Below are 15,354 nucleotides of genomic sequence, written 5' to 3' on the forward strand. Positions count from 1 at the left end.
CGTCGTTTTATGCATTGAACGGCAAAAAATTACTGGAACACCAACGCATTTCGTCGCGACCTTTGGCGACGCGCATATCGAAACTGATGTCGTCCTAAGAACTCGTTCGAAGCTGACATGGCTCTCGAACTCGCCGCTGCAATTCGCGAATTGTGTTATGCGCCGTAAAGTAATCAGCTTAAGTTTTAATTAGTGAGTGCTCGTTAATTAGGGGAATATTCATTTTAATTTCTCGTGCGAATAATGTCCGCCCCCATACAGTGATCAGCTCAAGAAATAAAATACTGCTACACGCCATGGGCGACAAAAAAAAAAAAAAAAAGAAAGACTATCCGTAGGCTTTTTACATATTGTACTGGCCGTATACAGATGTGTCCAAGAGCCGCTTTGTTCTCTACGGAATTCCGTAATGACACAACAAATGGTATACCTATTACAAGTATCATCGCTGCAACGACTACCTGCCTCGAAGCCCGTTCTTTTTTTGTTTTTGTTTTGGTACTTCCTTTCTTTTTATGCGCTGTCTAAATAAGCACGCCCGCAGTCCGAAAACAGGCCCGCACGTCGTCTCCGCGGTCGTCGGTATTATTACCGTCGCCATATTCTTCACCAAGCAGACGAGGCAGATTGGGAGCCCTACGCGTGGTCACTCTGATTGAAAATGGTCAGTCGCTTTGCAAGGGACGGCCATAAGGCAGCGTCAGCTTGCTACGAAATCCACGACAACGCTACCGATGCAAACTCCTGCACATTTCCCACCTCCACTAGACGAAAAACGAAGGGGAAGAAAAGAAAGAAACAAAAAGCTGCGTGTGTTCACTCGAGCGTACAAGTATGTTCTCAGGCGCAAAACCGCTGTAATCCCGCTAATGTTTGTGCTAGAACAGCGACGCGCCGGTTTACATGGGGTGCCTGTGTATGTACGCGTTTGCGTTCGCATACTTTGCATGCGATGCTAGGTCCCGGCGCACGTATACAAGCAGCTGTGCGCGTTATCTTAACCGCCCCTTGCGTTGCTGCCTGCATGGCGCATTGGGTTTCGTCAGATGTAATCGTTTTTCGTTTACTTTTCTTTTTCTTTAAAGCACACCGGAGAGCGCACTTCGTGTTCGCCTGGAAAATATGTAGTGTTTCGCGGACCGTCGTGTATAGACTTCGTCCATTTTTTTTATGTTCCTTTATTGTGCGCGCAATGCGGCTATCAGGCAGGATGTGATGAAGGGGGAAGCTACTGGACTGCAGCAAACGGGGCCGGAGGGGGGGGATATTACTGGAACAGTAATTAATTAGCATTGCCCCCCCACCCTGTTGTTTTCATATTACGTAGTAGAGCAAACCATTTAAACCGATTCTTGTCTCACATTCTACCAATCCGTCTGCCAGTGAACTAGGAAGAGAGAAGAGTTGGGGAAGGGAAGGCAAGAATGCCTAAATAACGATGGTTTCCGCCATCTCTCAATTTAGTCCCACTCGAAAAAATGGAAGGTAGTTCCTTGATGCACGAACTTCGACTACTGCCTTAATTTCCCTAGACGGCTAGAGCCCGCTATAGAAGCTGTTGTTCACTAGCGGCACGAAACGAAAGAAAAAGGGGAGGAAAACCGCCAACGAAACGTGACAAATGTCGAGCGTCGACTCGGTTTGTTGGTGGTTGGGGCCTTGCTTGGATACAAACAGAACATAACCGCACTTTCGTGCGGCGCTTGTTGCTTGAATGCATCTACGTTCAGGCGGCGTCTTGATCGAAACCAGCTTTGTTACGGCCGACCGGATATTATACATATATCTCGATGGAGAAGCGACAGGCCGAAGCTTTTCGACCTGCTTGCTCGTTTCCAACTCCTGGCGGCGCTTGGCCAGCGCTTACCAAACTATCTTTCCGCCGACACTGCGAGTTCAGTACACGGAATTGGTTTCACGTCAAAAGCAGTATGATATACCTTTTAAGGGTACAACGCGGTGTACCCGACAGTTCCGCATCGATCCAACGAGACCTCGGGCCCTTCGACCTTCGTTGTCGTGACACTGCCTGCCTGAGCACGCCTCGCACTGCGCTCTCATTAGGATTCAATCCCACACGTGACCGTGAATCGTACCCGTGACCTTTAGGAGAGTTCAGCGGTAGAGGGCGACTGCCCGTGAAGCTGCAACGTATACGCTGCCGAGATCTGTGTGGCGCTGTGGCGTGCACAATAAATTTTAAAATACAGAGAGAGAGAGATGTCAGTTATGTGGTATCGGAACTCGGCGCGTAGTGTACACCTCGCATCGCGCAGAATGTCAAAGTGAAGAAAGAAAGAAAGAAAGAAAGAAAGAAAGAAAGAAATACATTGCAGAGGCAAAGCCAAGGGTTGCCGCCCGTGTGCATGTCGCATTCGTTTGTGGTGCCCTGCATAGCGGTGTACGCAGGCTTGCCCGTGTGTGTGGGCCTGCTCGATTTTGCTGTTTTTTTCCCGTTCTCCGCGCCCGTCTCTCATTTAGGGGAGACTGCTCAGCCGGCCAGGCATGTCGACGGGGGACATTCCAGTAGTCTCCGCCCGAGCGCGCCGTCCGTCTTGACGCCTCCGTCTACCTGCGCGTGCATTCTCGGACGGGATCTTCGCTTTCCTCGTTGGTATTCCGGACACGCGGCCAAAGAGCGACTATGCGCGGCGCCGGCGACGACGTGTGTTACGCGGGGTCGCCTTTCGCTTTCCGCTCGGCCGGTGCCGATCTTACCCCTACATCTTCCCTCTCACTCCATCTTCGCCGTCTCGTCAGGTATTCGCGCTCAACACGGCACTGCCTGGACGGGCTCAAAAAGCGTTGCGACCGTGTACCAGCCTGAAGTTGACGCCGTATTACGTACTCTTATCGCTGGGAGCACTTTTTTTTTTTCATTCGTGTGCTCTGAATGCCCTTTTACAGGCATTGCATAGGGGGTTACATAGCATTACATATTACGGTGAATAAATAATGAATACGAGCGCCATTTGCCGACAATAGAACTTGATACAACATGCCGAGAAATACACCGCAAACACTCAGGGCATACTGGAAAACGTAGAATTAAAATGGTAGTGGCAACAATAGAAAATAATACATTTCTGAGCAGTCGGCGCGATACAGTTCTACAATAGGGTACAATTCTCGAAGGCGCACGTTTTTTGATATGTGATAGGTATTATTTTTGATTCCTTTCTAAAGGTGACACAGGAGGGAGTAGTTGCAGCTTATGGTTAACTCTAGGGGCCGACATCACGTTATATACGTATAACTATCGGCGCCTGTCGCCGCAGCTACGTGGATGTGTTCACCATTCAGTGTTTATTTGCGATCCTTTAACGAGGAAACAATCTTTTTTTTAAATAGCCAGATCTCGTTATCCTTTAGGTGTCGCCGTGGTAAGGGTGCACACGCTGTGGCATCGGTAACAATGCTAAAATGTTTATTCACGAAATCAGTACATACAGACCCGTAGCTTGCCGGCAAAATCGCCCAGCTTTGTACACATCCGCATATGGGTAGGCTGGTATAGCTTAGGGAGCAGAATGCGGGCTCATCGCTCTATCTCTCTCTCTCTCTCTCTCTCTGCGCTGCAAAAATAAAAGAGACAAGAGGTCGGCATTGTATGTATGAACAAACGAAAACAAAGCAGGGGGACAGAAGCGCACGTTCACGCAGCCAGCAGATGAATGCAGCCAAATTTGTGAAGGTGGAAGCTTTAGATGAACTAATATATTTATTATGACAACATTTTGGTGCTAGCGAGATTTCTGTGGAAATGAGGTACAAACAGACAGTGCGTCACTTTTAGAAAAAAAAAAGAAGTAAATATTGCAAGCGAACCTCGTTATAACAAACGCGCTCCCAACACGAAGATGCTTTCGTTATTTGACGGAACGTACAAATGGATATATTGCCAATACATACCTAACTGAAGAGCGCAGGCAGATTTTCGGCGCTTCCTCTTGTCGCGTCTTTGTCCTTGTGTTTTTGTCTGCGGTGTTCTGTTCAGCGTGATTTTGTTATATCCGTGTTATCGGGGTTCGACACCATATGCGGAGTCCGTTGCAGGTGTTCTGTTATACAGTTGAAACTCGATTCAACGATGTGGTGACCACGCTCGGATTATTTCGTTAAATCGGGAAGTGCGTAAAATCGAGAAAGGAATTGTTCCTTCCTTCGAAATCTAACATTTTAACGTAGCGACGCGCAAAGGCTACGGCGGCATTGCATTTGCCGCTAATACAGCCAGCCATCTGTCGCATAAACCATGAAATAACGAAAGCACCAATTGTTGCCCCAACCGAGGCAGCGTTCAGTCGGCTGTTCCGTGCATGGGCGTGGCGTGCAGTCACACCAAAATAAAGCTAGGAATGTAATCATGGCGCCTAGATGTGATCTATTTATTTATTTATTTATTTATTTATTTATTTATTTATTTATTTATTTATTTATACATACTGCAGCGCAATTTGCGCTATAGCAGCAGTGGGTTAAGAAAAGTTACAGAATATGCATTGCAGCATACAGCGGTAAACACAAGTGATACCTTTACAGCGCACGCAGAAGAACCCGTTTGTGTCAAAATTAGAAAAAAAAAATCACCGCTTTTTTTACTCATCTATTGCAGGAAAAACTTCGTTAAATCGAGTTCGGCCAAGCTTGTTTGGTTAATTCGGGTTGATGATAACACTGAACACTATGGGTACCTGCCGGGGAGTGTAAATGTATTCGTTAGATCGGGAACTTCGTAAAATCAGATTTCGTTAGATCGAGTTTTAACTGTAGTGGAGCCGTCGGAAACAAGCGCCGCCTTCTTTTGAGCAGTGAGAACTTGAGCAGCACCTGAGCGTGCTTTGGGTTGTGCGAGACGCCGTGTGAAAATTCTGCAGAAGAATGGAGGTTTTCGCGCAGTAACGTAGCATAACCAGCGCACCTTGAACGCACTTCGCTTGCCTCACCGGAACGGCCCTGTTATATAGCATTCGTTAACTTGTAACATGTATCAAAGGCCGGCACGCCGCGTTATTATTTCACATAAGACACGTCTACTCTGACACTGCTGCGATGTGTTAGCAGCGGTGTCTACGGTGTAATGCGGTGCTTCGAGCATGGACGTCTTTAAAAAGTTTATCCCTCTTTGCGACACTCCCAGGCATTGATGGTTCTGTACACGCAATTGAAACTATACGAGTGCGAAATTCGGTCTGTGCGCAGTACGTGTTATGTTCCTGAGGGCCGGAAGCTTAACATTTTGGTACGCTTGCCTGTCTGGTTGGGCTAACTAATTACGACCTAATAACGTCAACCGAAACGTGAGAATGATTAAATCGTAAGTTTTGACACAGCTTGGCTCCTTCTTCAGGGTTTAAACGAACGGCATTGCAGCAGAGTGCAGCTTTGTAGAAGGTAACGAATTGACTTTCTCATTAATTATCAAGATATTCCGTAAAGCTGCACTCCGCCGCGATCGATCCCGATTTTGTGGAGACGTCACTGCGTTCTGAATTATCGATGACTCACATCATGTTCGACGTGACTGCAGTCGTCACGTGACATGCTGCGGGCAGTGTTTAAAAGGCGCGCTACACTTCGAACCCCCTACTCGATATTTCACCTGCGGGACATTCTGGGCACGTGAAGGAGCACCGCCTGCGCGTTGCCTGCAACAACCGAGGTGCTTCTAGTTTCTCCGATATCTACACAGGACTTAACGTGTACGTGTGTATTTATATATGTGCGTGCATATATATATATATATATATATATATATATATATATATATATATATATATATATATATATATATATATATATATATATATATATATAGAGAGAGAGAGAGAGAGAGAGAGAGAGAGAGAGAGAGAGAAAGAGAGAGAGGCTTTAATGATATGCTGGAGATGTTCGTCGGGCTGTTCGCTTGGCATGCTATTGCAGGTGCTGAGTGACGATTATGATATGTGCAGTGATAAACACTTAACAGCACAAAGAGACACATGCGCACATATACACTATAGAGATATCTTAAGTTTCGTGAAGCCTCGTGGCCCGCAAGAATGTCAGCAGCGCTTTCATGGCGCGTAACGAGCAGGCGGCGTTTTTTTCCACGGGTCAAGAATGTGCTGTAGTGCTAAGCTCGATTTCTTGAAGGTGCTGTGACGCCTTCAGAGACTGTCTCTCTCTCTCCGACACGCAGTGGTAGCAGTCGCACAGGACATGTTTCAGGTCTTCGGGGACATTACATTCAGAGCACATTGGGGAGTCCGTCAGTTGAATCTTGCACTTGAAGTACTTCCTGTAGGTTGAAGTGTTCGTTCAGTCTGATGCGGTGTAGGAATGTTGGGTCTCGTCTATTGATGCCTCGCGGCACGTAGAAGTAACACGATGGATGAGTATTTGTAAACGCGTCCGTATACTGATGGCTTCCACTAAAGGGATCGCTGGAAACGCCGAGCGTGAATAGGCCAGAACGTGCTTCGATACGTAACCACGCTTAATGGGTCCACTTCAACCATTAGAGGAGGAGCCGACAGAAGCAGCATTTACTATCAATTTGCTTGGGCGTGCCGTCAGCGTCCGTCTCGTTCATCACTTTACGCCTCAAGCGTTTGTCGCTGAGCGACGCACTGCTGCTTGTTTTGCTTGTGTCTGCGACGCCAATTTACGCACGGAAAAAAGAAAGAAAGAAAGAAAACCACGCTGCGCTTGTACGACTCGGGAGCGTTGGACTCGGCGTGCGTTTGGGGGGCCGCATCCAGCGCTTCGTTTTCCTACATCCATCAACACACCGTGAGCAACTCGCAAATAACTACAGAGTCGATGACCTTCGAGGTTCTCAATTAAGCTCGGTCAAAAGGACTTTTGCGTCGCTGCTACAGGTGAAACTCGCGGGCTACTGCGTTGTTTCGACTGGTGACCTGAATAAACGTTTTATTATGCAAACAGCGACTCTTTGGTCTAACTTAAGAAAGGGTTACGAGGGCGGAAGGCTTGATCTTGTAGTTTGGAAGTAGGAGGTTCGCTGCGAGAAGGATATGCACAACCGCGCTCCGTGGGTCCTCGTTACTGACAAAATCCAGTAGCTATGTACTGCGTGGCTATATACGACGCTATACACTCGCAATGACGCCCTGGTGCTGAAATCACTCCCCGTATACCTCGGCATGTCGCGCTAGAATGAGATAATGTAGTAAAGCTAATTCACACGAACCTTCTATACACACACTCTTATTCCAGCCTACCTCCCCGTGATTTGGCGTGTCGTCAACTTCGTCGTCTGCTTCCCCTAATGAGAAGCTGTCGCGAACTCTAGCCACCATGTCGGTCGTGCGATCACTTTCGCGATGTTTCCCCGAGGCTCGCCACCCGAACGCGTCGGCGTATGCGGCTGCCAGCGTTTCTGAGCTGTAAAATCATTCGCGCAGTGCTAGTAAAGCTTTTGGCAGTCTACTTCGGTACTTGCGGAGCCGAGTCGCGCGAAATCTTGCGAAGCGGATGGCATTACCGATAGTGATCTCATGAAAATATCGCTCGCGAATTAACGGCTACAAGGTACGTCACCGCGGCTGATGGCCGTTACGGGCACCTTGTTACGGGGCGGGTTTGTCGGCGAAAATCGCTGCGCGTTTCGTACCGCGATGGGCTGTCTCGTCTTGTCAGCTCATCAAATCTTCGCTTACACCGATTTGCACAGTGCCTGGGATGTGCAAGGTACTTTTATTTGCTGAGTTAAGGTGGGGGCGGGGGTAGCGGAAAGGAGGGGGGGGGGGGTTTGTGGTCTCCTTGCTATTTCTCCTTCGACGTCGTTCTTCGTTGCTTAGTAGATGCGGTGATGGATTCAGTTCATATTGGTCCAAAAAGCGTGTCGAATGACGGGGGCCAGCAAATGGCAGTCCGGGTGCCGGGCAGCTGTAGTCAGCCGCCCAGGTGGCCGAGTGGGAGTATATTGGGATGTTATTACACAGTGGAGGCACTGCGGAGGGAAAAACGTCTACGCCAACACTGTGAGGGACGGGGTACGCATGGTGGATTTATCCAATAATAATTTTAAACATCCGGAGGTCTTCGTTTGATCGCACATTGAAGCTTAACCGCACGCCGACCTTGTCGGAATGCGCCCGCCACGCGTGCGCGAATCAAAACTGGCGATGTGGGGAGGCTAAGCAATAGATGGAGCGCCACAGCCAGTGAACCAACCCGAGGTGCTTATTGCGCAACCGACGACATAATACAAACGATCGAGACACGGCGAAAAAAAAAAGAAAAAAATGTTCCACGTCGTGTTTTGCAGCACTCTTGCTGGTCGCGGTGCAACGATGACCACGTGCGGCGGTGACAGTGTGCGTGTCTCCTCGCGCTGGTTTGTTTGAGCGCCACTCGTCTCACTATATACGGTCGCTCGTTGCCAGGATTTTCACCAGTAGCGCCTTCGATTCACACTCCCCGGTCCAGTTGCGCGTTGCATGCCACTGCGGCCCGACTGTCGGCACCGTTCCGGCACACGGAGCTGACGCAACGCGTGCTCAGGCGGCGGGCGATTCGTGTGTAAGCCGCGAACATATGATCGAATTTCTCTCGGCAACGCCGTCGAGGCGGCGCGAGTGAATGGACGCTAATGGAGCCAAGTGAAATGCCGCGGTCGTTCCCGGACAATCAATTATTTCGCTGACGCGACGAAGACGCGGATTGCTGCCGTTTTCCGCCTCCAAGGCCAGTATACCGTCGCTAGCGCACCCGTTCGCATACTTGTGAAATCAAGATGGACATCACGCCAGGTGTTGAGTGCACGTGCCGGTGGGGGTGAAACCGCGAAGAAAAGAAGAAATGGAAAGATAGAGCGGTTGATGTAAAAAAAACTTTTCTTTTTCTTTTTTTTTTTTTTTACGAGCTTGTTTACGCAGGACTGTCGCGCTGCCGTCCACGTTCTCAGACGGGCGTTGAAATTGAAGGGTGGAGGAGACGCGGCGCGTCGCCATAACATCACGCGAACCTGCTCCGCTTCTTTCTGTACGTAGCATCTGCTTGAGAAGTTAGGTACGCGCAGAAGGTCATAATGTGCTGAACTCTTTTAACAACGCGTTTAACCGTGCGGAAATACGTGCGGTGAAGGTTTGAACGCCACGCGACTGTTTAGGAAATGGGACGTGTACTAATGGCACTGTCACGGTGCGAATATATATATATATATATATATATATATATATATATATATATATATATATATATATATATATATATATATATACACCATGATATTTGACCGTAGGCGAGATCCCAATTGCGAAATGAGCTTTAGTACCTGCTATGGCATCATTCCACAATCACACTGACCCTTACAAAAGAAACGCTGCGCGAAGTGTACCGCATCAAAACCACTTCTGGCACGCGTGCACATTATAAACGCCGCCAGGCCAAGTGTACCACGACTTATTATTCCTGGAGTGGTACATTCCTGGAGTGGTACGCGCGTTTGCTCTTGCGCGCCGGCGGCGTAAACGAAAATAAATGCTACCGCTGTTCTTTTTGAGAAACGCCGGTTTGTGAGGCGCATCACGTGACGCGTGAGAGGAAACGGCCAAGGCCGTGCCGTTTCCGGCGTTCGCCAACGCAATCGGGAAGAGCGGAAGGAAGCGCGTTGCACGGTTCTGTGCCGCAACGGACGTGTCAGACGAAACACGTGCGGCCGAGGGTGTGTGTGTGTGTGTGTGTGTGTTGCTCCCGCGGAGTGGAGATATAGTGGAGAGCTTTAGTTTAGGGGACGCAAGCGTCTTGCGTACGCAAGAACTAAAGGCGACGGTACTGCGCATGCGCAGACGGTTCTGCGCATGCGCAGTACCGTGGACCTTAGTTCTTGCGTACGCAAGCCGCTTGCGTCCCCTAAACTAAAACACTCTAGTGTGTCGAGTTTAACTAACGGCAGAAAGACGAACAAGACGTGGGAGAGTTCCGTCGTTGCCGTGCTGCGCGAGGCAATGCGACCGCTGTCGTTCAAAAAATAGTGCGCCGGTTAAGGGTGGTATGGGCAACTGCTGTGTGCCTGCGTTCATTGTACCGAGGACCCACAGGCGCGTTTTGCTTATACGGCAATACGGCGGGCCCGGAGCTCCACATCTTCCGCATAATTTTTGTCGATGCTAACCGAAGACATGTGGCGACGACTACATTAAGGTTTCGCAATGTCATGCCGTGACGGAGTATATGGTCACATTTATCAGCTTCCCGCTGAGTCTTAGCAAACTGTAAATAATGATATCAATCAATCAATCAATCAATCAATCAATCAATCAATCAATCAATCAATCAATCAATTAATCAATCAATCAATCAGACATTTATTTACCGTACCCAGGAACAACCATAAGGTTCGAGTGCTGCCGTACGCATACACTGCAGAAAAAAAAGCGCTGCCAGGGGAATATAAGTACGAAGAAAAAAATCACTACAGAGAAAACTTTTGAAAAGTGTACATAAAAGCCGCAATAATAATTATAATAATAATGAAAAGAATAAAGATGATTTAGCCAAGTCTGAAGATTAAGTATAGGACTATACGCCAGGAATCTTGAAGTATTAGGCTCGGCGTAAATGATAACGTGTAAGTTTGATTTCTCCTCCTCATGAAATTTGCCATTTAGGACGAAAGCCTGGCGTGGTAGCGCTCAATTTTAGAGGCAATGGCGCAGTTATTTTCGACCAGCAAGTATCTGTGTTGTGTCCTCTTGAGCAACGCGGCAAAAAATGACACCCAAGCTTACACTGAACGGGTCATTCTTGCACAGCTTGGAGCCACCACACGAAACGTAAAAGTGTTCCACGTTACTTAACGCTCGCGGGGAAATTGCAACGTACGTGCACGTGAATTTCCCTAGTTACACTCCACCCGTCACAAGTGATGGATCTCGAAACACACACACACACACACACACACACACACACACACACACACACACACACACACACACACACACACACACACACACACACACACACACGTATATGTATGTATGTATATATATATATATATATATATATATATATATATATATATATATATATATATATATACATACATACATACACACATACATACGCCTTGCATCACGGACGTACAACTTTTTCCTTTTGTAAAGCTTTTTCTCCCGTCTTTTCTGCCCGTATGGAGTTCCTTATTTCATTTGTCGACGCGATGTGCAGGTACTTTGGTTTATACCAGTGGTCTTTTATTTGTATCGTTGCTTTGCATATGACGCAATGGAGTCGCGGATCTTCGGCGTGTGCCTTCTGGCGGTGGCACTATAGGTATACTAACTCCTGACTGCCTTGCGCAAACAGCGGGCGGTCGTGAGGCTCCCTTTTCCGGCATCAGGCCAGTTTATTTTTTCTGCTTCTTAGGCGCTCGCACCGCGTCTGCGGCTGCTTTTCATCGCCAAGCTGTGACAGCTATGGCCGTATGCGTCCCAGAGGTGCTGGCATCTGTGTAAAGGTAAGCACCTACCTAGTTTCTAAGCAGAACGCCCAGCTTCGCCTTCTTAACGAAGAATGCGCCTCTGCTTTCTGTTTTCTTTTTGTTCAGCCGCTGAATTCACTCTGAAGTAGGAACGGCCGAGTGGATTTTGCGTCGCGGAAAGCCATCCTTTGTCTTTGCTCTGGCCTTTATAAAAAGGCGATGGCATGTATTAACGACCGAATCACTCGGCGTTCAATCCGAACGAGACAGTTTGCTGGCAACTAACTCAGTTACTCCGCTCCCCCCTCCCCGTTCATTTGCTCGCTCTCGCTTGCTCGCTGAAACACCATACATATATATATATATTTTTTATTTTAATCGCCGCGACGTCTAAGTTACTATGGCAGTGCGTTGCTGGGTGGGTGGGTGGTTGGGGGGGGGGGGGGGGGGTTCGATCGAGCGACTGGCGATCGAGTCAGTCGTGCACCATGCTTTGGACCATCGGCAAAGAAACCCAAGTGGTTAAAATTAATCCCCTGCTCCTCATTACGGCTTACCTCGTGACTTCACTGTGCAATTTCAGAACGTTGAATTCATTCGTAGCGTTTCTTTCGCGATCTGCAACTCCTGGAATGCATGCGCGGATTACGTTTTGCGCTAAGCTCTTGCGCCCAGCTTCTCGGATTGCCGCGCCGCACCGTTCGGGTGATTAAATTCTAAATCCACGGGCGGTGCAACGATGTTGCGTGCCGGACATTTCGGTGTTGCGATAAAAATCTCTCTCGGAACGCTCAGTTTTTAAGCATTACAAAAAAAAAAAAGAAAAAAAGACAGAGAACAAGGAAAAAGAAAAGCACATTCGCACTCCCGAGTTTTTCTTCTTTGTTGGCTGTGTATTACAGGGTTCTTCGGGGAACACTTTCAAAAATTTTTATAAAGGGTGCCATTGGCAGACAGCACAATTCTAGTTTATGAGCTGCAGCTCATAAACTAGAATTCCGCCTCTTCGAGTAGACCATGGTCCACTCGAAGAGGCGGATATCGTTTGCACAATAAATTGAAATGCATAATCGACTAATGGACAAAAATTCACTAATTAATTTTTGACCAATTACCATGTGGCACATATAGCAATTTACGAATTCTAGCCGCGGGAGTTCTCAAGTGGCATCCACTTATTACGAATGCACAGGATGACACCAGTTTCGAGATATTAATTCCCGAAATTTGCGAAGAAATTCATTGGCGTTCCAGTTAATGCCTTAACAAAACGTCGTTTTATGCACTGAAGCAAAAAAAAAAAAAGTAACTGGAACGCCAATGCGTTTCTCCGCAACGCATTTCTTCTCTAATGTCTCCATTTCCATGGTTCTTGGTCAGCGACGCCTTCGTCGATTTGCGCGCCCTTTTCGTCCTTTTCTTCATTGACGGCATCGACAATATTGACACGTGTACTTGTTTACCTTTTTGGGCTGACCGCTTTTGACCGTCTTAAAAATGTTATCGCTCAGCGCGAGACGCGCCCGCATGTATCGGAAGTTTCCCGAATGTTATCGATGGTTCTGTCCGCTGTCTGTTGTCAACGAACCCTGTGTAATCTGATTGTATAGCGCGACGCGAAATGTGTAGCACTTTCTGGAAGACACGCGGGCGCCAGCGATTACTCTGGAACGCTCGATCCCGCCGATCTGATTTTCGACGATCGCCGACTGTGTCCGCCGCTGTCGTCGTGCTTTGAGCGCATATAACTTGTTTTTCTGGGTACAGGTTCGCCCAATAAAGGCTTAGTTTCGCCTTTCACAGTTTCGCTGCTGTGTTCTCGACCGTCACTGCCACGTGACAACATCGTCGGTCGTCATTTCCGAGCAAATTGCGTCGGCCTCAGCCGCGACGCCCGCGACGCATTCGTCATCCGTCACACCCGCTGGTGGGTCGCAACAGGCGCCATGTGATTTGAGCCATCACGCGCCTGCGCACAGGACCATTACAGTCGTCGAGCGCGTCATTAGTGCAGTCCCTGACCGCAGCCCACGGGCGGCTGATGAGGCCAGTGGCGGCACCACCATGTGCAACCGCTGCAAAGCAACAAGTTAGCCATCGGGGACGTCTAAAATGCATTCTTTGTGTAGACAACTTCTTCGCAGTGGTCTTCGCCGTAGAGGCGCTTACCACACATTTGTGCTTCGGCTGCGACATAATGGAATCCTTCGCTGTACAGGTGATTTCGTTGTACTGGCGTTAATTGGGGAGGGGTTCCACTCTGTGGAAATCGATTGCACAGCCGAGCAAGCGTGATTTTTTTTTTTTTTGCAACGTATTGCACGTTTGTTGGCTTTACAACTCCCGATGAACACCAGTTTCGGTTGGATAAATTACACCTACTATGGCATAGTGAGCTCTCTCAAAGGCGACCTCGAAGTCGAGGAGCCCTCTGCATTGATTGTACGCCCCGAAAAGGAAGTTCTATCTGCCGTGACTACGGTGGCTGTGGTTATAGTAGTTAACGGGAATAAGAATTGGAAAAGCATTCCACGGCTGCCTTTAACTAAAGCGACACATCCTCAAAGAGAGGGCAGAAATGGAAAAAAAAAAATAAAAGGTTGCGAAATGGAAGCACGATTGAGAAGAGGCGGTAAATCGAAAAAAAAAAGAAATCTAGGTTACAAACAAAGAGAAAGAACTAGACACGTCTGGCGTGAAGTGCGCACTATAGCAACAATCGATTCGCTGGAGTAGAGACGAGGAAACCTGAAACCCCTCTCCTGTCTTCATGTGTGCTGTCGGGCGCCACTGTAGTGTGTACTTCACCTCAACAACTCTGGGCAATGCAGTGAACGCTACGGACCGCGTCGACAAACTAGGAAAGAGAACCAGAAGAAAGGCTCCTTTATCGTCCGACGCTCATCGACCTTCGTGCGACGCCGTGTGAATGGGAGCTTCCCGGAAAGAATTTGTTGCGCACGAACGTGGTGTTGAGAAGCAGTCGAAATTCTGATTTCCGAACAGCTCTTGAATTTCTTGTTATTGTCGATTCTATAAACTTATTTTTGTGATATTCTCCGTACAAAACAATGTATTCATGTATGTTTAGAAGTTCCCTGCCTGTCTTCGCTCTCCTACTTTATGTTCTTGTTTGTTAGCTGTATACGAAAAGTGAAATGTATTAACTAAAAGAATCCGAAGATACCCAAGCATTTCTTACGAGTTGTGCATGCGAAAGCATTAATGTCCAATTGAACGGCGCTGAGCGGTCATTCGGGTTTTGCGCTGCGAGTAATGTACCATAACGGTACGTGGTGCCCGAACCAGCAAACAGCTGCAGCCTGCTGTACGTGCCAACGCCGCATGCCACCGACGTGGGGATGTCCATCGGGCGACGCGTCGCGGCAATGCCCTCTCCCCTCACGCAATACCTGGCGATCGTGCGGAAGCAGCTGTTCCCTTTCGTCCCCTCTGCCAGCGCCTCCTAGGTAGCGCACGGCCTGTCGATCCATGACGTCATGCTAACTTGCCCGACTGCCATAGAATCTAATGGAAATGCTCCAGAGTAGGCTGTGGTGATTTTGACGTCGCCGCTTTCGTCACGCCGAGCTTGACAGAGGGAATTTCGGTCCAAGTAACATGACGTAATAAATAAGAGTACACAGGCCTGCTATCTAGGAGGCGTTGGTTCTGCTCCGTCAAGGAGCGCTCATGCCGATGGCGAGAGCGAGGGTGACGTGGCGTCGCGCCGATTCCCTCTGCACTCACGCAACACCTGGCGCGCTATCGGCGCACGTGTCCCCTTTAGCCCTCGCTTCTCCGTCCAGACGCAGCTAGTGACGCGGTGTTGCAGCCAATGGCACTGCGAGTTTAAATGCCGTTTCGCTGCGACAGACGACAGACGCCGCATTTTTTGCTCAGTCGGCCTTTTGACGCTT

At 48.4% G+C, this 15,354-nt stretch overlaps 1 protein-coding gene across 3 annotated transcripts in view; it reads left to right on the forward strand.

Annotated features, from left to right (window-relative positions):
* LOC142575997 (Na(+)/dicarboxylate cotransporter 3-like) overlaps nt 1-15,354 on the forward strand; it is a 119,388-nt gene that overhangs the window by 9,135 nt on the left and 94,899 nt on the right. The window contains exon 1 of one of the 3 annotated variants that reach the window (XM_075685861.1): nt 11,394-11,470. The exons of the other annotated variants lie outside the window; for them this stretch is intronic. The gene's annotated coding sequence lies outside the window, so the exon portion shown is untranslated. Of the gene's footprint in view, nt 1-11,393; nt 11,471-15,354 lie in introns of those variants that run through there. 3 annotated transcript variants of the gene reach the window in all.

This window comes from Dermacentor variabilis, chromosome 3 (assembly GCF_050947875.1).
Source record: "Dermacentor variabilis isolate Ectoservices chromosome 3, ASM5094787v1, whole genome shotgun sequence".
Lineage (NCBI taxonomy): Eukaryota > Metazoa > Arthropoda > Arachnida > Ixodida > Ixodidae > Dermacentor > Dermacentor variabilis.